General features: G+C 33.4%; 1 protein-coding gene across 4 annotated transcripts in view; it reads left to right on the top strand.

The window, feature by feature from the left end:
• Positions 1-25600, top strand: part of LOC122716679 (GTP-binding protein RAD) — a 62804-nt gene that overhangs the window by 7906 nt on the left and 29298 nt on the right. The gene's annotated exons all lie outside the window — the stretch shown is intronic.

Genomic DNA, 25600 nt, shown 5'->3' with positions numbered 1-25600 from the left:
TCTATTCTCGCGATTCTCTCGTTCGAGTGATACGTTAGACAATTAACAAAATCACCTCTCCTTTACCCTTCCTTTCACCTATTCTCTTAGCGAAGTGTGCTCTCAAATTAATCGTTATCTTCGTAAATTAAACATTCAACTCGTGATTAAGAAAAATCTTCCTTCCCTCTCCCCTTTTCCAACAGCGTCTACTTTCGAAACCATTTTCTTCCTTCGATTCTCGGCGAGAGAATCTTTCCTCGATCCACGGATACAATTACACGAAAATCCGAAAATCTAGTGAGGGAATCGGGAGCACACTGTCGAGCTGGGATTAACGTGTAAACGACTTTCACGCGCGCGTTCGTTGGCTCTGAAAGCTCGCGTGAAGAGAGAGAGATGGAAGGGGAAGTGGAGGGGGGGAGAGAGCAACTGGTTCGAGGAAGTCGCAGCCACGTCACAACTATAGATACTCTATTTTCGCTTATCTCGCTTTACCTCTCCGCCGTCTTCCTCTCGCCACCTCTTTCTTTCTCTCGCTACCGCGAAAACGTGTATTTCTGGCACGGTTTCTCCTCCTTTCGAGCGCACACGAGTTTCGAAGCAAAAGCAGAAAGCCAGAAGGCAGAGGCTCGAACGACGATTCGATAAAGCTTGATAGCTCTCTCTATCTCTCCTTATTCTCTGATTCTCTCCTCCTCTCTGGATGATCTTTGGAGAGACGAAGTGGAAAAACGAGTAACGGAAACAATAAGAGAACAGCGCGAGAAATTGTCGATCGAGACGGGAAAGAGATCTTCTTTTGTTGAGGAATCGATCGAGGAAGATATATATCGTTTATCTCGATAGATGGACATTAAAGAAAGAAGTGTGTTTGATGTTTATGAATGATGAATAGGAGGATGCTTGGATTATTTTAATTCTTTCGTTTATTAATTCAACGTGTCTTTATTTTTTGATACAATTTTCTCGATAAATTCTTCGCAATTTTATCTTAATTTTTTGTAAAATATTATTTTTTAATATAAATATCTCGAGAAAAGGGCAGTTTTACATACATTTATCGCCTAATTAGTCAATAACGGGTTAAATTGTTGTGCATACGCGCAATCAAGCGCGAAAGAGTTAATCGCGTTAATTTTATAGTCAATTGAATTATAATTTAAATCGAGAAGTAATTTGTATTATTTCGCATTTTTGTACTTTATTAATTTTCTTTCTTTGTTTTATATATATAATAATAAACATAGAATATTCTTTTATTCTAGTCATGGCAGTAGAATGTATCACTCTTTGGTCAGACATATTCATTTAACATTGGGCGATTGCCTTACGAAGAATAATTTGAATTAGATTATATTAAAGTTTTCTAAATTTTATGCGAGATGTTATTAAAAGTTAAATTAGAATTAATGTGTTGTTCGAAATTTTAATGAGCGAGAAATTCAATTATTTGTTTTTTCAATTATTATAACAGAGATAAATTTTTTTTAATAAACCATCCTCGTGAAAAATAAAGATGAATATTCTCTATCTTTTATGGTTTTTTTCTTGATTCAAGAATTTGTTGAAAATTATCCAATAAACTTTATCTTATCTTTGTTACGTTCCCTCGTGGAAAAAAGGAAAGAAAATTTGAATCAAATCTAAGAAAATAAAATCCGTTCTACTCAAAAGTTTTTTCAAATTCTTTTTTATCGCGTAAAAAGAATGTATAAAGATTAGAAGAAGAAAAAGATTCAAGCTTTCTGGGACGCATACTTGGAATTAATTCGAGCGAGATAAAAAATGAACGAAAGGAGGTTAAAAAATATAAATTAATCTTGGATTAAATAACTGAATTAAAAATAATACCAACTACCTTCCCATTTAATCATTTATCCATTTGAAAACGAAATATCTTTTAATCCTGCACCATTCATAATAAATACATTACACACGATTCCACAATACTTTCCTACAATCCCTTGATATTAAATTTTATTTCATAAAACCCGTTCCAAAATTTATATATAAAATTTCTCCATAAATTTCACAATGTATTCTTTTTTCTTCTCCTCGATCATTCTTCATTCTTCGTTCCATCCTCATCGATCCTCATCGCCCATCCTCGCCTTCATTATTTTTCTTTTCAAATCGTTTCGTTCGCGAATTTCACTTCGATCTTCGAGAATTCACGTTACGTTATCCGTCGAAAAATTTCTGTCGAAAATATTTCACCACGCCTTTCCAACCATCGAAATGAATTACCAGTGCTGAAAGGGCCAACTCGAACGTTTTTCGAGACGTCTGATTCCCAAACTGACATTCATCCTCCATCCGCCATTTTATGGCTGGCAGAAATCCCTATGAAAACAATTCGATTCACGCGAATATTTGTTGTTCCTTCCTTCCTTCATCCTCGATTATTCGGCTGAGAATAATCGTTCTACGAATTTCTCGTTTCTCGAAAATCCATCTTGGATTGGCGTCTTCTTTTTCATTTGGAGGAGTGGAGGAGGAGCTCGAATCAAATGCCTCGTGTCTCGATTTCATCGAAGTCGAGCCAATAATTTTAAATATTAGCAGAAGGGTATAGTTGGAAATTTTATACGCGAAAGAAAGGAGGGGGGGGGGGGGAGACCAGAAGTTGGAACAAACCAGAGATTTGTTGACTCGAAGCTTCCTCTTATAATTAAAAAAAAATCGAGAACGAAATATATAGAGGGAAACACGTTTCTGGGGGCGATGCTTGTTTGAATTTTTCCTGTTTGAAATTTTTTTGCGTTTCTATATATATATATTCGTATATTTCCCCTTTTTGATAAAAAGCCGTTAAAAGTCAAAAGAAAATAGTTTCTGCGCGGAATAAACATTTCCAGTTTCTTCATCCCGTTTCATTTTAAATTTTCGTATTTATCATTTTCGTGAAAAAGTTTACGAAGGAAATTTTTCTCCTATTATATTATGAAAATTAAACTTATATATCATCAATGTTATAATTATACGAAAAAAATGTTTAATAATATCTATTTTCTTCTAATTTTCTTCTATATTCTCTTAAAAATTCTTCCCCTCTTAATTTGAATTATATTTTTTTTATATTTTATAAAAAAATAGTATAGAAGAAATAAAATCTCTCGAAACTCATCTTTTTTTTTTCCTGGGATGAGGAAAATCTTTCTGGGAAGAAAAATCAGAAAAAGACCGACCCCTCTCGATCATTTAAGAGGGAAGATGAAATGTAAATAATCCCTTCGCTCGATATTTAACGTGGCTCAAGGAAAATTGACTCCACTGTCTTTAATCTAATCTGCGTCTCGATTTCTCTCGTTAAACAATTTCCGAGAAAGAGAGAGAGAGAGAGAGAGAGAGAGAGAGAGAGACGATCGTTCGAAGGGAAGAGGACATCTGCCTTTGAGCCATGCGCCATTTTAGATTCTCGAGTAACGCCAACAAGTTTATCGAATACACCGTGAATACCCGCCGTGAAATTAATATTTCTCGTAGCTGGTAGGTATAATACATCTTCGAAATCTTGCTTCGTTCATATTTCACTTCTTTGAAGAGGCAGGTCGTTGTTACGGATGTTGTACGCTAAATATGAAAGATTATTAAAATGTAAAACGTATTAAATCGCGATTACTTCAAGTTTTTTTGTTTTTATCTCGAACGTGAATCGTTTTGATTAATCGAAATATAAATTTTCAAGCTTCGTTAATTTCTTTCTCTTTCATCAGAGAGAATAACAAAAATTTCTTGGCAAAGGAATTTAATCATTTAATAATGAACTAGTAATTAAAAGAGTATCGATGAATAAATCTTGAAATAGTAGCAAAAATTGCTACTATTGAAAGAATATGATGAAAATTTGGCCAATATGTATCATGAAGGATAATATCAATAAATGAATTTGATAATTCCTATTATAATCCACAGATAGTAAATGATAAAATAATCATAAAACAAAAATATTTGAATATTTAATTTTGATCCATGTTAAAAAACTTTAATTTCTCTTGGTACAGCAATAATTATTCTTGAAGTAAAGTATCAACTCGTGTATTTTCATCTGGGATAAATGAGCTCAAACGATCCAGAAAAAAACGATCCAAGAAAAAAAAGAAATCCAAGAAATCCAATTCCTATAATATTGCGATAAATTATTCCCAAATATCCAAAAATTTCTTTTTTTCCCCGCCACTTTGATTTATCGCGTAACGAAAGATTAAACGGAATCCAGGAAGAATGAAAATATAAAGTTCACGTTAAAAGATTTTAAAAAATGATTTCTTCCCGAGGAAAATATATCATCCTTTATCACGATCCGGATATAATTTTTCCTCAATGAGAAAATCCTATGATCGGATGACACGAAATTAATTTTTGCTCCACAAGATATTACTCGTGTTTAAGAATGAAAAGGTTAATCATACGCGCGAACGAGAGAGAAAAAAGGAATAAATTAATTCTATCTTCTTTATTACGATTTATAATCTCACATCTTTTCTAACTCATGCGAATACGAATCATTTTCCCCTTCCCCTAATATTTTATTAAGCACTTTTCCTCGCTTCATCCTCGATTATTTCTCTCTCTGCAACGTCCAACGTGCAATCTTCTAAATTCCTCGCCGTTGAATTATTGCGTTAATTTCGATAACTTTAGCTTGGTAAAGGGTATGAAGTATTTTTCATGAGTTTATCGTAAATTTACAAGCTATTCTTCCAATCCAAAAACGTCTCTCCGCTTCGCCACGATAAATTCGCACGCCACGAAATTCGAATTGACTCCAAAATATTAAATGATTCACTAGTGTCCATTCCATTGACACTGTTCTTCACAGGTTTTTGGCCAAAGTTATTGGCCCAGTGCGGTATTACTATCCATCTGTTAACGGTGCCAACTTGATTAACGAGAAATAATGACCACTTCCCCCCTCTCTATCCGCCCTACAACTTGCGAATTCTTGTTTACGGTTAAGATGGAACGAAAACGTGGGCAGCGGTGGCAATTTTCCCGGAAATTAATCCCCTCGAGGCGAGAAATATTTAGAAGAATAATGATATCATCCCTCGAAAATCCCACTAATTTTATGTGCAAGGGTGTGTCGAAAATCGTGTGACAGAAAACGATAAAAATATATATTCATAATTTGGAAGGATGGAGAAACATCGAGTCAATATTTCCAATAAGAATTGAAATCGACGAAGAAAGAAATGAAATTCTCGATTCTCGAATCATCAAATATACATTTATAATTAATTCCAAAGAATGGAGATGTTTTCAATAAGAATTAAAATTAAAAAGTTGAAATAAATAAAATTCAAAAATATTTTAAATTGAAAATACGCGAAGAAAGTGAACAAGAAACTTTTGATGACGAATATTTGATTCGACAAGGTAAACTAAAAATATACAACAAACAAATCTCTTCCTTTAATAAGATCGGGCAATTTTGTTAAAAAGAAAAAATTATTAAACTATTTCCTTGGAGAAAAACAAAAATTAATTTATCGAAACAATATATTCGAGAGACTCGAGACTAGTTCTATATTTGGGTATATATATATATATATATATTTATATCTCGAACTCTGCAATCAATTCATCCTATCGCGAATTTATCTCACGTGATAAATCAGCAATCGAAGTCTGCGTTATTACGTTTGACGTTTCCTGTTCGAGACACGGGCGGATCGTTCGTCAAAAATTGGCCGCCTAACAAATTGGATCAAGCTTAAGCGGTCGAGGCTGCCCACCATTTTACGATATATCTCCGTCTCTCTCGCATCAAAATAAAACGTGTTAACGGGATCGTTTATTTATTCTTTTTCTTTTATACGACCGATAAAACTGTGACTCGTTCTTTCACAAGGGAAAGAACGATGTTAGATTTAGATCGATTCTTTTCCTTATACTTTGTATATTCCTATATGTACACGTTCTTACTGTTCTTTTTTGCACAAAAGTCATAAATCATTTGTGTTGATGATTTAATTTTTTTTTTATTGATTCGAAGAGAATTTAATTTCATGAATAAAAGATCCACGATTTATATATTCATTTGTATATAAATAAAAAATTGTCTCTATCTATTCTTAATTATTTTATCAAAAAAATAAATTCTATTTATCGTGAAAAAGATCTCGATGATTTTTATCGTAATATCATATTCATTATCCTTTTTTTTATCGTCGCGAAGATTTTTCGAATAATCCTTTTTCCTTTTTTTAAATATTTTTTTTATATTTTGTCAGAAAGAAAAAAAGAAGAAGTTAAAACGAAAGAAATAATAAATTAAACAAAATATTATAGAAAAGTTAACGATTAAATTGATTCTTTCCAATGTTGAATTAAATCTTCGTCGCGACGATCGAAATTGTTCTGTCTATGCGCGAAATTTCGACCACCTGTTACGATTAAAAGTAAATCACCTTTCTTGATTTATTGCCAATCCGCTATAGATCGTTAATGATTATACTCATTTAACCCGCGAGATTCCGTTGTTATTATCGATCGTTTCGTCAATCGTGTTATTTATAAACACTGTTTGTGCAATCAAATATGCCCAGCATCGTTAACGAACATCGACGTAAATAAGTTTCTCGAACTTCCATTCTGTCATTGTTAATTCGAGCTCGATGGGAGATGAAATAATATATTTTGACACGTTGGAAATTGGGAACAATTTGTGAGAACGTGTGTATGTGTGATTTACACCGTGTTGCAAGTACGATGATCGTCGACATTCGTTGATCATTTTGAACCGATAACGAAATATTATTATTATTTAATTAAACAAAAATTCGTCTGATATTTTAAAATTGCCATTGATTTTAAAATTAATCTATAAGGAGTATTATAGAAATAATAATATATAGAATATATAGAACTTGATATAAAACGTTCGATAGAATTGCTTTGTTTTCGAGCATAAGAGGCAGCTAAAAATGAGACTAGGAAGCTCGATGTCGAAACCAGTAAGCCATGTCCACATCTCCAACCCTTCACCAGATCCCTTGCCATTGATTCGATATAATTTCTCGACGCCAGACGATGACATCAGCGAAATTATTCCCCCTCCCCTTTTCTCCTCTCCCCTTGATTTCTTCTTCCTTAATTTTCGAAAAGTATTCGACGAGATATCGATACTTTGCCTAATCGTAAATCATTTCCATCGAATCACACAATTCGACGATTTATATTTAAAAACTTTCAAATTTAAAACGTTTTCGTGGAATTAAAAAAAAATAAATGGAAGGATCGTTTTAGGGTTAATTAGATTTAAAATTGGATATCCATTGTTACTGAAAACTTTTCTTCTTTCGAAGCTCGAAAGTTTCCTCGAGTTAATTGGTTTTGTTCTTAGCTTGAACAGATCTTTGAAGGTGTATTCTTAATTTCAACGTACGTATGCAACACGCGCCTCAAAATTTATCCATCTTTAGCCTCCGATATCTCGATTCAATTACTACGTAAAACATTTAAAAGATTCACGTGCTTTTTATCTATATACCTCAAATTCCTATTTTTGAACTCTCCACGTGCAAGAGTAGAACTATCCCAAGTAGACACCGAGTAGAGTACTTCATTTTTCTAAGAATGTGAATTTATTTGAGAACAAAACATTTGAAAATACTTTAAACAAGCTTAAAATTATTGATTGAAATATATCGTAATTTCTATTCACGAAAACGAGAGCAAACGTTTTATATTCGAGATAATTTTATTTCTCGAAACAACGAACCGCTTTCACCATCCTCTAAATCAAATTCGATTCTCTCGCCTCTCTCTCTCTCTCTTTCCGAGGTGAACAAGGGACCCGTGAAAATGAATCTCGTTCGTTTAATTAACCGAAATTGAATTGTCAAAGATCCCATTTTCTGTCGCGAAAACGAAATATCTGTACTAAACTCGAAGCTCGTCGAGGCTCGAATATCGAGCGTTCGCCTACAGACTGTCAGGATATTCGTGAGGTCAATGTACACGGTGTAGAGGGGAGGGGTTGAGGCTCGACGTAGGTAAACACAACGACCCAGCTAACGTTTCGTTACTATAGAATAGTAAATAATATCGATTCGAGTCACTACACACACGCACACACGCTATCCTTTTTTCTCTTTTTCCCCTCCATTATTCTCTATCCACGTTGTTTATCAGGGGATATTCCGATGTTTGGTCGCAGGCTCGTGCGCTGTCAGGCTTGTCGATAATTAAAATGTCGACCGATAGTTGATGGAGTGAATTTAAATTGACGAAATTGAAATTTCTAAAGTTTCTTTTTTTTTTTTGTTTTTAATTTTATAACATATTATTAATTAATGGACGAGCATGGACTTATGCAATGAACATTTGGCAACGAAAAAAATTTTTAAACATTTTCGTCGACGAATTTCGTCTTTAACGTTATTGATTGGAAATTTTGATTAAAAAAATATTCGCAAATGGAAGTACGCATTGTTCACTAGTGGAAAGGTTTTTATGGTATTTGGTATCACATATACTAATCCAAAACGACAATCTGTATCCAAACCTCGATGCATCAGTGCAAGCATGGAATCCAAAATTCTAACGTATCGACATAATATGAAAAATTTTTTTATTTTTCGTAATATGCGTAGGTTAGTTTGTAACAATAGTTTAATTCTATGTATAAGTTATATCAATATTATATCGATAATTAATAGTTTATATTAATAATATAATTATATAATATAAATAGTTTATATTAATAATAATTAATAGTTTTGAAAATATTTTAATTTTGGATGATCATTCTTCATAAATGAAAATAATTTTTATTGCGACTGAATGTTCTAATTATAGCTCTTTAACTATTACGTAGCTATGCGTGGTGTCAGGATCGTCGACAAAGCGTGTGAAGTGGGGATAGCGAAGGATCTTCCCTCTTGCCTCTGTGCCGTCCTGCGAAACGCGACTTCATTTCACCAGTGACTAGTACACAGCTACTTCACGTATTATAGTCGCATCGAGAATAGACACGCTTCCTTTTAACAATGTACGAAGGTTATGCCCGACTTTGCATTCAGGAAATATTCGCGTTCTATTTATACACCCGATATATCAACCGATGCAAATTTTCTATTCATATTCCGCGACGTGACATTTTTAAGAATCTCTCGTCTTATTAAAATACCCAATGTAATATAGGAAATAAAACTCGAACGATCGAACAACGATAAACGAATCGATTGAAATTAATCGTTCGTTCGTCGACGATTTCTATTTGGCAACGAGTATCTATTTCCAAGAGAGAAACATCTTCAATGGGGAAATGCGGAGGGACGATAAAAAAGATGGAGAGTGCAACGATAAAAATTAAATATATTCCTGGGGAATATTTCGCGAGAATGGAGAATAAAAACTGGGCAATATCATTGGGATCTGGCCTCTTCGTCAAAGAGAAATGAAGAGCGGTATTTCAGCAACAAGTCACTCTCCTCGTCTCTTCCCTTTGTTTCTTTTATTTGTTCCACTCGCATTTCTACCACTCGTATATTATACTGGACGTTCGCTTTGCCGAATATTTCGAACGAACGTGGTCGACGATACGTGGTGAAAAGATGATCCATAGGGAGAGGGGGGAGCATCTCTCGTAAAACGTAACGGACGGACGTAAAGTTGCGGATGATCGTCGATCGATATTCGCCAGCCATGTTTCCCTTCGTCTGTCTCTCTTCTTCCTCTTCATCCGTTTTATTCTATTTGTTTGTTTGAACGTTGTTGACTTTTGCTTTCGCGCCAATATTTAGCAAAGTAATTTCGTTAATATTTTTATTTTTCGAACGAGAGATAATGTTAATTGAATTTATCACATAGGATTTAAAACGGATCGATTAATTTTACCGTTCAATTTTTGTAATTCTGTTTTTCTTTTTAATTTTCTATTAAACTAAAATTATTAACAGCGATTAGATAAAAAAAAATGATTTTAATTCCTTTCTTTTTTGGAGGAATGAAAATATATTCGAAATCGTTAATTTATTTATTTATAATATATCTGAATTATTATTATTATTCGTTGAAATGTCACGAGTATACGCAGACATCTGAATAATAATTGCATAGCAATTCTAATAATAAGTAGGAAAAAAAATATCAAGTCTGCATCGCGGAACAAGCGGTCAAGTTTATTTTCATTCTTTATTCATCGTGTCCCTGTTAAATATTTCCTCGACCTCGGGTCGCTGGCCATCGCTGGTGCTTTTTCTAAAACGTTCCACTTAATAATTTCAAAATCCACAATGCAGTAGAAAATATTTTTCGGATCGTTATCGAAATGAGCTGTATCATATATAATCTTAATTTAATTCTAATAACAGTCTTTAATTCTAATAACAGTCTGAAATTTATGCTCCCTTCTACTCTGCTAAACATGCGTTACAACTTTTAATACAACGTAATTTCTTACGTTAACGATGCCGCAACATACAACAGCATTATTCTAATTTAAATTTAATAATAGTGCTTTTTGAATCACGCAATCTTTATCTTTTATCGTTTGTTCTCATTTATTAGGACATAATAGAACCAGTTCGTATTTCAATAATAATAACCATCTATTGAATTCATCTATGAAAATTAGAGACATTTTCAATTTCCACGTAAATTGATATAAAATTATTCGATATAAAAAAAAAGTCCACAATAATTTACATTATTTAATAAATGCAAAGGATATTCTACGGTATCGTTAGAAAATAACTGAAATTAATTATTAAATAATTTAAAAAAAAATAGAAAAAACAAAATTATCCGATATTAAAAAAAATTTATTTCCCATACGTATCGTACGTATTTCATTTGAATTATTTTGCTTCGTTTCGCTTGCTCGTCTCGAACAGCAACTTATTTAATTATTTCACAGATAATACCATTACAACTTCGAAAAAATTGAGAAAAATTGATGAATTAGCGACAATCGATAAAGAAGTAAAAAGATAAAAACAAAAAAATAAACAAATAAAATGCCATCATGAGTTTCCCAACGATCATCATATCAAAGTTTTAATTAAAATTGGAACAATGCAGTGGTATCGCAGTGGTTACTTCCACCTGTCAAGCCTCGGTTGATTGATAATACGGATATAACGATTTGTTGACATTGCCACGGGGCAGAAAATACATCTGCACGCACACACACGCGCACGTACGCGTATTTTCTGTCACAAATACTCCGATGAAATTACCGTTCCAGCTATATATTTATAAACGGTGGTGAGCACCGGCTATGAATAACGTCCCTTATTTTTCTATCTGTTACAACCTGGTATTTAATATTTACCTAACACCTGTTTTATTTCAACGATTATGCGTTTAGAGTTCTATCCTCTATTTATTTTTAATTAATAATTCGTGCAATCGATGTATTTTTTGATTTATTATTCCTCTTGCCTCGAGTTCTAATTTTTATATTTGTCCTCGAGTTTTTTTATCTCGTTCTTTTTTTTTTTATCTCGTTTAAAGCGAGGAGGAATAATTTTTTGTTGTTACATATTCGTGAATTTTAAAGTTTCAAATTTGGAAATTTTGGCGTTGAGGAATTTATTTTTAGGATTCATCACTTTATGTCGAATATTATCAGAAGAAAGGAAAAAAGAAATTATCGATTCGATATAATTCTGATTTGGGGATTCTCAAGGGGGATAATTTTTCGAAACGATAAATATCTTCGTTTCACGTTTTTCGATTCTATTTGCCACGTCGTCCATCTATTTATAAAGAAAAACTCCACTCGATAGGGAAGCAAATTTAATATAATCATCGAATGCTTTTGCCTGCGATGATAAAAGTTAACGAAAGGGGCGATATCTATCCCCCCAAAAATAGACTCCATCTTAAAAATAAAGCAGGGCGAATCCCTGCCGGCAGGTTAAAAGGAAAATGCCCGTGTTTACTACTAACAAGGGCTGCCACTTTGCCACACGGAAAATTATTAATTACAAGCTTGGCTAGCCGAGTGAAATAAAATGAAAATTTCTTTCAAGGTTCAACGAGCATTCCCCCCTGTTAAACACTCGTTTGTACTGTAACGTGTCTTAGAACAGGTGGTAGTAAGGGTGTGGGATGAAATAATGAGAATAACATTTTCTATTTTCGATTGGCTTCTTTTTTTCTTTTCTTTTTTTTTTTTTGAGAAAATAAAATCGACTTCTTATAACCGAATAGATGTAACAATCGACAAGTTGAATAAAATTAATCTCTTCGAGAGAAGAGAGAATCGCGCTCGCAGCGATTTTACGAATTTATTTGACAATTCTGATTTTAACAAAAGTTTGCACATATACACAGAGCACAATAATTAATTATGCATCGAGCTATTTACTAGCCGATGAGAGATATTTCTAAATATCATAAGGGAATAGATTGGAAAATGATTCGTTTGAAAATAAAGAATATATTTAATAAAGAAAATAAAAAAGAATAAATATGTTATATGGAATAAATTATGTTATATGGATGTGGATCGTGTCGATGCTTTTATTCTGCTACGCTGAACTCGCTATAGGCAGCGATGGGCAAAATTGAATAATTGAAGTTACGAATAAAGTTAGTTTCATAAGTTACATTAATAATTTATCGTTCAAAACAATAATAATCGCAAATAATTGTAATACCAAACGAGGTTATATGAAAAGCGGATCAATTATAATAGTTAGGAATGTTATTCGAGCATTTTAATAAATAATTACTCAAAATAACTTTATTCGATATTTTTAACTAGTTACTTTTTTAATATTGGGTTGATACCCAACTCTGATCGTGAAATAGTTAGGTTAGGTTTGCACTATTTGATTTTAATTCGAGGAAAAGTAGTACGCTTGGTAAGATATGTTTGATTCTGAATTTGAAAAGGAAGTTATTGATACGTTTACGTGAATTGTGGACAGTGAATGGGAATATTTAATAATTGAAATAGTTACGAGTAAAATTACTTCGATAATTTATCGTTCAAAAATAATAATCGGAAATAATTGTAATGACAAAACGATTGAGATTACATGAAAAACGATTATAATACGAATAAATGTTATTCGAGTATTTTAACAAGTAATTACTTGAAGTAACTTTATTCCAGATTTTTAACTAGTTACTTTTTCATTATTGGGTTAACGTCCAACTCTGATCGTGATGCGAAATAGACTAGGTTAGGTTTGCACTTTACGTGGATCGTGGACATCGTGATGGGCAAAATTTAATAGTCGAAGTTGCTTCGATAATTTATCGTTCGAAACGTAATAATAATAATTGCAAATAATTATAATGTCAAACATGAAATAAACTGTAATAAAGCTACGAATAAATATTATTTTAATAAATAATTACTTAAAGTAACGTTATTCGAAATTTTTATTTACTTTTTCCAATTCTGTCTTCTATGTTACACGGTTTAAGAAGAAAAACAAACGAAACAGAATCGAAACAGCGATCGCGTTCAATGACATCCAATTCGTATATAAATACACAAGATACGAGTCGCGCCTTTACGTATATAAACTAAACAGTGAAGTCAATCCTCCAAATTCACTATATATAACTTTAGTAATTTTCTTCGCAACGATACGATAGATCGTTAAATTTTGCTTCATCTTTATTACAAAGTGCTTCAAAACATCGAATTCCTCTGTTTAAAGTGATATTTCTTGTAAAAAAAAAAAAAAAAAAAAAAATTATTCGCATATATACACATATGACTTTATATGTATTAACAAAACTTTATCGAGAATAAAAAGTGTTCTTTCGTCTGAATATTCGATACAGAAATCGATCAAATTCATTTGTATTTTCAAATTCGATTTAATTGAAAACGAAGCTTTGAAAAACTCTTGCCTCGAGACACACTCAACGCGAGTTCATTTAACCAGGGTAAAACGCAATATATCTGCGCGATATTGCGCCTCAAAGTAATGCCGTAAATCGGTCTAAAAATATATCCGAAGAGATGAGGATAACCCTTTCCCTCGCGCCTCGCCGTTTTCTTTAACCGCGATGATATTTCGGCCCATGGCTGAATTATTTTCCATCGTAATTTTGATTTCTGATCCTTTAGGGATTGTATATGAAATTTTCACACGCTCGGATGATCAAAATTTCTATTTTTTTATTAGAATTGATTTTTCAAATTGAAATACAATTTACGAAAATTAATATTGCGAACGAATATTGTTTTGTATTTTAATTTATTCAAATGATGATTCTTCGAATGAATTTGATATTTGAGAAACGAAGGGTGATGTTTAAACGAAAAGGGAAAAATTGTAAATATTCTAAATATCAATCTTCAATATTCTTATCGCGAAAACAATAACAATTATTGATTAACCGGATATATTCATGAACGTGTTATAATCAGAGAATTTTCCGTACAAACTTTTGCTTTATTCGTATCTCATCTTTCACATTGTTCAGTCAAATTAGTCAACTTAGCCAACGAGACTCTTCTCGTACAAGCGAATAATCAACAAAAATCTACGCAACGATGAAATTGAAAAAGAAAAAATCATTTTAATCGATGCTAAGACTCGAAACAACGTCTAACAACATTCTCATCATTTTGGATTCTAATCTAATCATCTAAAATGATTTTCACGCGAAACGCATATCGAGCCACGAAAATCACTTATCTCTCCCTTCCTCTCTCTCTCTCTCTCTCTCTCTCTCTCTCTCTCTCTCTCTCTCTCTCTCTCTTTCTGAAGCGTGTCTATACATCTATCAGGATGCTCAAAGAACAGGCGCGAAATTGCGAAATCGTGTCCCCCTTCCCCCCTCCCCCTCTCCCCACCAAAGTTGTTTGCTTCGAGTCTGTAATCACCGTTTCCACGGAGAAATATCCACGGAGAGTTCCTCGTTTGAATAACAAGCCTCTTTCCAAACAGGGAGAGGGAAACAAAAGAAAAAAAAAAAAAAAAAGAAAAAAAAGAAAAAAGGAAATAAGAATAAACGCACCGCCCCCTTTTTCCACTCAAAGGCGAACGATCCTCTGGAAACAACGAGATGAAAATAAGAAGAGAGTGTTAGAGGACGAAAGAAAGGCGAGGAAAGGAAAGAAAGAAGAGAACGATGAACCTGTTCCTGCCTGTTTCAGCTGTTCGAACGAATTTCTCTTTTGTAGGGATGATCTGTGGATGGGGAAAAAAAAAAAAAAAAAAATGGGAGGAATTCGCGTGATTGTTTCGCGTTTGATTTCCAGTGAAATTGAATTCGTTAAAAAGTGATTGAAATTTTTTTTTAATTTAATTCGATACCTTGGACTCGTGTACAGGGATAATGAAAGATCCCTCTCTGAAAGGACAATGATCTCTCGAGACTTGATGGAATCGATGGGTACTCGCGGCCACGAAATGTTTTCCAATGTTTTCAGGAAAGTTAATTGACCGTGTATAAAGGAAGAAGTTTCGTTGGTGATTTCGAAGAAATTTTTTTTCTTGTTAATTAAAAAAAAGTATTTCATATATATATATATATACGTACGTAAATTATTTTAAATGATTAGATCAGGATCCAAAATGATGAGAATCAGACATTGTTTCGAGTCTTGAGATCGATTAATACGATAAAATGATTTTTCTTTTACCTTGTCGTTGCGTAGATTTTTTGCTTATGTGGTTTGACGATTTTTTAAAATAGAATTTTTTTTGGAGCTAACCAATTACATTTTGGAAATTACATTGGAAAATGCGAAAATATTTAACAGGATAAAGGAGGAGAGAGATAACGAGTATCGAATGACGATGATCACTGATGGTCGAATTTCACCAGAGGTTGCAAAGGATAGTTATATACACGTTCCAGGATAACGTTCTACGCGACGTTACGATTGGTTCCCTCTGTTCAAATATGAGCAAGGTTTCGTCTCGAATTTCGTTTCACAACAGGTATTGCACTCGGGTTCGGATTGAAATTTCACTTGTGAATTCGTTTCTTTCTTCGCGAATTCCAATTCTAAGGATTTATCGGGATGAAAGAGAAAGTTTAATCGAATTTCATTATGTCGGAGAAGAATAGGCAAAAAAAAAAAAAAAAAAAAAGANAAAAATTTGGAAGTCATTTTCAGTATAAATTTGAATGACAAGCGTCGTTTAAAGTTAAAAAAAAAAAAGAAAACGTTTTTTCGTTTAACAAGAATCCACTAACGATGTCGAAAAAAAAGAAAAAAAAGAAAAAAGGAAAGTGACGAAATACATCATACTGCTCTCCACTATGATGAAATAAAACGTTGGAACTTGAAAGAGATAGCAATTAGTAGCAAAGAGAACGAAGTTGATCTTTTGGAAGTTGAAATTTAAACTGGTTAATCCCTATAATTAAACTAATCGAGGAAAGAGGAATTTCAAACTGGCTGGAATTAATCGAACAGGATGATCGAAATTTGACGTGTAAAAAAAGAAAAAAAGAAAAAAGAAAAAGAAGAAAATTTTATATTCGACTAATTCGATGTTAATATGTATGTTAAAAAATTGTTTCATAAAAAGAGAAAAAAAAGAGAAAGAGGAAAATTTTATGTTCGATGTTAATATATATATTAAAAAATTGTTTCATAAAAAAGAAAAAAAAAAAAAAAGAAACGAGCTTTTCACGTCAAAGATTATGAAATTCTGCGGAGATTTCTGTGGAAATTAATTTTTTTTTTCTTTTTTTTTTTTCCCCCCTTGCGAAAAATAAATCGAATCAGGTTGCNAAAGAAACGAGCTTTTCACGTCAAAGATTATGAAATTCTGCGGAGATTTCTGTGGAAATTAATTTTTTTTTTTTTTTCTCCTTGCGAAAAACGATTCGAATCAGGTTGCTCGACGATGGATACGCTCGTTTGAATAACCAGAGTTTCGCCCGTTTCTCACGAAATGAAATTCAATTGAGCGAGGCAATCGAATCTCGTGGAGGAAATAACGGTGATATTTTTAATGTGTGCGCGTGGAACAGACGCGCCCTTCGTCATTTCGTAAGGGAATGTTTGGTGAACAGATTTTTGAAAAATTCAATATCAGCTTTCTCCCCTCCCCCCTTCTTTTTACGATGTAATTAAATAATTAAAAAAAAAAAAAGAAGGAAGGAAGTTTATAGATGGATTTTTTTTCGAGATTGCAAAGGAACGTGATTAAAATATTTCACGGAAAATATTTTATTTTTATTATATACGTGTGAAAATAAGTGTGGGTGGACTCAGAAAAGGAAAAGATTTGGATTTAGAGGGGGAGGAATGGGAATGAAAGTTGAATGAAGGATTGACTCTTGCTATTTCTGCCAGGTATTCGTTCTATTTTAAGGGATGAGAATATATAGAATGTTAAATGTTTTCGATGATTAAAGCTGATGCACTGATAGAATTGATTTGTGGAAACGTGATATCTGTGATTAATGCCTGATTTCTGAATTATCAATTTTATCAATGAGAAAACTTTGAGAAGTTCGAATGTAAATAACATTATCTCGTGATTCGAACAATTAAACAATATTCCTTCAAATTTTCTAATATTTGTTTCGACTCGTCTTTCAAACTTTCCCCTTTTCGAAGTTAAAGGAATTCGTTTGAAATTCGCTATATTTAATATATAATATTTTTATCTCTCGAAACACAAAGCAGGAATTTCATCGTTCGATAAGTTATTCTAGTTTATTGAAAATTCAGAAAGAAAGGGGAGAATAGTTATTAAATTTATCCGTTCGCCGGCAGGATACATTTTCATTCGAACAGCTTGATATTTGTTGTTGCAGTTCAAAAGTTCAGAGAATGCGAGCGTGAACACAATACCTTTATCCACCCATGCGTAAACCTGTATCACTTGATGGCGAATTGCTAGGACTCCCGCCGTCGAAAAAACTTGCCTAGATTCTCATTCGTTCGACCGGATTTATCGATGAATAGAGAATTTTTATACACGTTGAAATTGTGTTGCATTGGCTCAAGCGATGGATTTAAATAAAAAAATGAGATAACAGAGTTATGCGAGCCATCGATTTGAATCGATCACTCGAACCGATGCATACATATCGCAATATTAGTTTTAATGTTCTTTAACCTAGGGATGGGTTTAAGTCAACAGTTAATAATAGATCCAGAGTTGTGCGAACCATCCACTTAAATCCATCGCTTGAGTGCATTGGAATATGTTTCAAGGGGATTTTAGGCCCTTTGAATACGTTGAAATATGATGCGAGTCATTTGAGTATGCATTGCAATGATTGGGCCTTAATCTAGTGATGGATTTAAGTCAATTGCAAACGTTGGAATATCATCATATCAGAGTTGTGTGAGCATTGAATCGATGCGTGCATTGCAATATGTTTCGATGGATTTTAGATCCTTCTACACGTTGAAATACGATGAAGTCGATTTTAGTATGCGTTGCAGCGATTGGGCCTTAATCTAGTGATGGATTTAAGTGAATTGCAAACGTTGGAATATCATTATATCAGAGTTGTGTGAGCATTGAATCGATGCGTGTATTGCAATATGTTTCGATGGATTTTAATCGTGAAATATGATGCGAGTTGATTTTAATATGCGTTGCAGCGATTGGGCCTCAAAATCTAGCGATGGGTTTAACATGTTGTCGACAACTCGTACAACTCGTTGAAATATCACTATATCAGAGTTGTGTGAGCTGTTAAATCCATTGCTTAAAATCGATGCATGCTTCGAAATAATATTTTGATATCTTTTAAAAAGCGATTTAATGGTTCGCGTAACTCTGGATCTATTATTAGTTATTAACTTAAACCCATCGTTTGAATCAATGCTTGCATTGCAATATATTTTGATGGATTTTAAATTTCTGTACACGTTGAAATACAATGCGAGTCGATTTTAGTATGCGTTGCAGCGATTGGGCCTCAAAATCTAGCGATGGGTTTAAGTCGACAACTCGTACAACTCGTTGAAATATCACTATATCAGAGTTGTGTGAGCTGTTAAATCCATTGCTTAAAATCGATGCATGCTTCGAAATAATATTTTAATGTAAGCTTTTAAAGAGTCAAAGGTTATTTAAGTGAAAGGCTCGCGATCTATCTTTTAATTATTAACTTAAATCCATCACTTGAACGCGCTGCAAATTGATATTATTTCGACGAAAAAAGGAAAGAGCAAACTTTTATTAATCCATTTCAATTTCGCGCATCCAAGTTTCAATCTCTGTATTTTTTTTCTACGCGACAATGTACATTCTCGAAACTGCGCAACAAATCGTCCATTAAAACTCGCTCGTTCGATCTCTCCGCCGAATTACACGTTCGTTGAAACCGTGCACAATCATAAAATCCCATCGTCGGTGCTCTCCAACGATTGATTGCGTGTTTTTAGCCCGTAACGACAGATTGAAATGTCGTCCCCCGTATCGCGTAAACTTCGGTTCATCGAGTTTTATGCGTTCGCTTTTTTGGGACGATCGGTTTCACATCGGTCGAGAAACGAGATTCGATGATCCGCTTTGATGAAGATCGCGGAACATTAATCGCGGAAGATTAAGAAAGCGTGAAAATGGTCTCGAAGGAAGAGATTATTCTCGTTCGAAAATAACCTTGCGAACTTTGAAAAAAAGTTAAATTAGTTCGGGAAGCAGTATCAACAAGCAAAAACAACTTACCAGCGATACACTGTTGGTTCCTTTCGAAACAATTGAACGAATCTCAACTCGTCGAGAGGAGTATATTTCAGATCGTGAGCGGAATGACAGATTCGCGTTAGTAAAATGTTTGAGATTACTCGAATCGAGTCGAAGGCGGGCAACTTAATGGGGGTTAGAACGAGCGTGGAAAATTGAAGAATACGTCCGTGACGAGTAAATCATTGATTCGCATAAAGAGTTTCACATTTCCTTAATTCGAATAACTCGTTCAATTTGGATAATGCTTTCAACTTGGTAATGGATACGAGTTGAACGAGGTCGATGCTTTTCTTTAATGCGCATTAAATTTTCAATATTTCAACTTCCCTTCCAATTTTCGTCGAGAATCGCGATCGAAAATTTTCTTTCCGAGAGGATAAAACGACATTTGTTACGTAAACATATAATAATTTCTGTAAACTCATTTCGAATCAAATCTTTTCGAAGAAAGAAATCTAATATTAGGAAATTTCGAAATTGCAGAGTGGTCACATTTTCAAGCTACAATCGCAAGGAGCAGAAAAGAAATCGTTCCAAGATTTCAATTCTCCTAGATTTAGCTCAACAAAGGAGGGAGGCGTGTATACAAAATGTTCCACGAGCGACGTGGATAGCTTTATGGGACGTGTTTAACGCAACGAAAGCGGCTAGCACGAGTTTCGCACAAACGAAAATTCTGGCAAGCACCGATTTCAATTTCCGCACCGAGTGATTCCACTCAAAAGTGAATGAGCAACGCGTATATATATATATAAATATTTTCCAAATATTTTCCGCCAAACGAATTTATCATCTTCGCAATATGTATACAGGGTGTCCCAAAAATATTCAAACAACGTTTTCCCTTTTCGCGTCACGGCTTTGTTAACGAGTTATTAACAAAAAAATATCGGCCAATCACGAAGCGAGTCGTGATAGTAGCGTTGGCTACGACCGAAGTTCGAACAAGTNCTCAACAAAGGAGGGAGGCGTGTATACAAAATGTTCCACGAGCGACGTGGATAGCTTTATGGGACGTGTTTAACGCAACGAAAGCGGCTAGCACGAGTTTCGCACAAACGAAAATTCTGGCAAGCACCGATTTCAATTTCCGCACCGAGTGATTCCACTCAAAAGTGAATGAGCAACGCGTATATATATATATAAATATTTTCCAAATATTTTCCGCCAAACGAATTTATCATCTTCGCAATATGTATACAGGGTGTCCCAAAAATATTCAAACAACGTTTCCCCTTTTCGCGTCACGGCTTTGTTAACGAGTTATTAACAAAAAAATATCGGCCAATTACGAAGCGAGTCGTGATAGTAGCGTTGGCTACGACCGAAGTTCGAACAAGTTAAAGCAAAATGTGTCGAAGAAGGTGTTAGATATTATAATCTCATATTTAACATATTTTCTACGTTATTTTTGAAAATGGTACAATTTATTGATATCATTGAGATATTTAAGGATATCCGTTTGAATCAACTTAAAAAATATTGACAAATGTTATAACAATCAATAACTTTTTTAAAACTATGCACTTGTTAAATTATTATGAAAAATATAAACAATTGTAATAACAATTTTAAATTTATATTTTGACTTTTTTGAAATGTATTTTTTAATGTAAAAAATAATAATAAAATGAAGACACGCAAGTAAACGAGTATTATAATATAATTCATAAATAAATAAGCATTATTTCTCACTTATCACGAATTATTCCACTTTCAAAAAAAATTATTCCAGAAATAATATATTTTCAACTTTTTCTTTTCTTATCAATTTATAACCACCATACTGCACACCATTCACTTTGTGATTATAAATATAAATATAAAAAACAGGATATCCAAAAATTACATCACTTTCAAAAAAAATCAACTCAAAAAAAATATATGTATCGCTTGGATTTGTTCGTGCTCGATCGGCGGCACGTAGCCAACACTACTGTCGCGGTTCTATAATTAACCAATATTTTTTGTTAACACACTCGTTAACAACGAAGCCGCGACGAAAGTTTTTTGCGAAGGAAAATGTTGCCCGAAATCACTCCAGGAATCTTCATTTTACCAACATTTTTCGAACACTTTGTACACACACTCACACACACACACACACATATATACATATATTCACATTTAAACGCATTAACATCCGGGTATAATTCAACGGGGAAGAAGAAAGAGGAAAAAAAATCATTCCCGCCGTTAATTAAATTTAATTATAATTATTTAAATTACAGCCACGATTTAATTAATCGTGCATTTTGTTAATTAAAGTTGTTGCTGTTGTTTAAACGCGCGTGGAACGCGATCAAAGCGAGGATCGCGTCGAATTACATTTTTTTTATTGGGATCGGTGTTGTTCGTTCCTCGGTTCGCTTCGTCACGAAGCGAATAACACGAGACAAAGATGCGTGGAAATGGGCGGACGGATTGAGTCGCGTGAAATCCGTGAAATCGATAGGGAAGAGGTTATGATGGATTTGGTATTAGGGAAAATTGCTTGGATGGATTAGATCGGGAGCGACTTATATCCATCGATTGTTTAAAAGCTTAAACGCGGGTAAAGTGCTCTCTCTCTCTCTCTCTCTTTCTCTGTCTTCGGAGACTTGGTGACGAACACGATAAATCCCTGAAGGGATCGTATCGTGTGTATCCATCATGTCGAAACTTATTACATAGGGGATGCATTGACATTGTCACAATTCTCGTCGTCTAATATTTCGTTCAATGCGTTAATGTCAAAGCAAAGAGGGGAATGGGTGGATGGATGGACGAATCGATTTGAATTATTGGAAAGAAGATGGAGATTTTTGACAAAAAATTAAAAATGATGGAATGGTATAAACGAACGGAAAGTGTAAAGTTGGATAGATGTGTCGATTGACAAAATATCAAGCAGAGAGTGTATATTTTTAGATTTATTTATTTTAGATTATTTTTAGATATAAATTAAATCGATTTTTTAATTAATCTCGTAGCAAAGTAAAATAAAGTGTGCAACAGATATATATACATATATTCTCATATTTATCTTTTCATCGAGATTAAAATTCATTCGAAGCTGACACGTTCTAATCTGATCGACGAGAATTTTAACTTAACTTAGAGAAATCGATCGATTGTATTCTAATTAAAAAAATCTGTCATTTATATCCTATAATAGCTACTCATTATCAAAATTTCCTTTACATTTATAAAGCGTAGAAGAGAATAATCGACCTCTGTCTTCTATCCTAATTATCTAATTAGACGAATTTACAGGATCCTCGCAAATTTGCTGGATCAAAATCGATCAAATCGCGTCCACGAAGATTTGTATTATTTATTTCTCGTCAACAAATTTCCAAAAAAAAAGGTAAAATGACATCTCTTCACAACCTGCTAATTAATTCCAACGCAAATTCCTCCAACACTTACATTATATTTCTTCGAGCAGAACACGTATATTATACATTCTCGCTGCTTCTTCGAGCGAGGAAGCACGTTCTCCCGTTTTTCAGCGTTGTCGAATCGAAGTTTCCGTAATGCAATGTTGTCGCTTGACCTTTCACGCGACCGCCCCTTAAAAGTCCGGTGTCCACGACCGAAGATGAATTTATAGCCGGCACGGATCGATACCCCTCCCTTCCTTACCACGCGGAATAATAATTCAATTTCGATGGTTATTAGGCGGGGCCAGGGCTCGACCAGGGATCGAAAGTCGAAAATTGATCAAAGGTTTCGCGTTAATTGTAAATAGATCGATTGGAATATTGGAAGAGGGACGGTGAAATAATTAGGGATGGAGAGCTTTCTGCGCCGCGCAGAAATGAATGGATTTGAAAAGAAAATTCTTCAAATTTTTCGTTCTTCTATTTTGATAATTTTTTGGGGAGGTATTTTTGGAAAAGATGAAATTTTTAATAATCCTGATATGCGTTGTTAATATTTTTTTCGATTGGAAATAAATCGATTGGAATATTGGAAGAGGGGCGTAAATAATTAGGGATGGAGAGCTTTCTGCGCCGCGCAGAAATGACTGGATTTGAAAAGAAAATTCTTCAATTCTTCGTTTTTCTATTTTGATAATTTTTTGAGGAGGTATTTTTGGAAAAGATGACATCGCCGATTTTTAATAATCTTGATATGCGTTGTTATATTTTTTGGAATATTGGAAGAGGGACGATGAAATAATTAAGGATCGAGAATTTTCTGTATCTCGAAATATCCAAATGAATGGATTTGAATTTTGGGAAAGGAAATTCTTCAAGGATATTTTGATCATTTTTGAGGAGGTATTTTTGGAACGTGTTGTCGAAATTTATTCTCGTGGTTGAATTGTTCGAAAAGATGACATCACCGATTTTTAATAATCTTGATATGTGTTGTTAATATTTTTTTGGAAGCATGCCTGCAATTGTAATTTCACTTCTTGAGAAATATCCTTTGACAATTTATATCGTGGTGTTTCAAGATCATTGAAATTGGCGACGAATTATCATTGAAAATGATTCGGATTCTTGATTTATCTCATCGATCACAGGATTGTAATTTTTAGTTAAATTTTCTATAATATAATATCGTGTGCACAACGTTTCACATAACGTTTAACGATATTAGAAAACTTTACTGGCTAATAAAATCAACTTTGCTTGCGTTAGAAATGAAATTCCGATATTTTGCCAATTAATCCTTTTAACTCTATGAACGAGCGATCTTCGTTATTATTCGTATGTTCTGTATATTCCAGGTTCTAAAATCGTGCTTCACGCAATATATTTCTGCTTCTCTATTGATGACTCGACATAAGAGTTACGAAACTGTATATAAACTACACGATTGTGGAGTGCCATTTTCAACTTTTTGAAATATCAATTTTTATCACGAAGAAATTTTCTACTTACTTCGAATGATATTCCTGTATTTTATATAAATGAGTTTGGCATGTACGATGTGATATTTAAGAATATTCTTTCGAATAAAATACTAAATATTAATCTCTAGAATCTCAAGAAATTTTTGTACACGAAGAATCAAGAGGATTTTTATAACCAAATTTATCATTCTCTATATTTCTTCCAAAGAAATCAATATTAATTGAAAAATATTATGAGATATTAAAGCGATGTATTATATTTAAAGAAAAAATTTTTGCGAAAATCAATAAACATTAATTTTTCACGTTGATTGCCTCGCTGTGCATATCGCTAACGCATAAAGCATAAGCATTAAACTTAAAACATCCACGTTTATGTAATATGATACGTAAATGGATCGTTGGAGAGCAGTGGTTCTCATTTGCAGGGAATATACTACTATAATAATGAAATATCGATCCCTTATTGAATTATTGATTTCTTAATTTGAACACGAGTGAACACGAACGGAATTTATGAAAAATGATTTGATATCGATATCGCGTTTTGTCCAAGTCCGCACGACGCTGGGAAACTTTTTTTTCCCTATTTCCTTTTGCAATGATTTATAGTTTGAACAGTGGGACGACGATAGAATGGGGAGAAAATGGACCGTGAGAAACTTTCTGTCTTGTCGCTTTGTTGTTTGCGGGATCATTGAAATAAAATAATCTTAAAATTTAACGAAATACATCGATTCTTGCCAATTCCTTATCTATTTTTCCAAAACGATATTCGATTAAATTTTTAATTTTTCCTCGATAAATCTAATTTTTCTTTTTTTTTTTTTTTTTTAACTATATACATTCAAATACACACAAAATGAATGAATCAACGATTACACATCATATCGTTAATTTTATCGTTAATTTCCTTCGCAAGAAAAATATAATAGAAGAATTGTATAAAAATGTTGCCCGAGTTTTAAGACATTTATCGTACACAGAAAGGTTTCAACTCTTTTGAAGCTCGAAACAGAAAGCTATGGGGATAAACATGTTCATAAGGGAAAGGTTACAAACAATTAAACTAAAAGCCCGATCCATCCTCTAAAATAATTACCTCCCTACGATTTCCCCCCTTTGAAACAACCCCCTTTTTAAAAATTCTTTTTGCCACACGCGT

Source organism: Apis laboriosa, unplaced genomic scaffold (assembly GCF_014066325.1).
Source record: "Apis laboriosa isolate Shangri-la unplaced genomic scaffold, ASM1406632v1 scaffold47_cov149, whole genome shotgun sequence".
Classification (NCBI taxonomy): domain Eukaryota; kingdom Metazoa; phylum Arthropoda; class Insecta; order Hymenoptera; family Apidae; genus Apis; species Apis laboriosa.
Note: the sequence above shows the minus strand (reverse complement) of the source record. Positions and strands in the feature narration are given on the sequence as shown.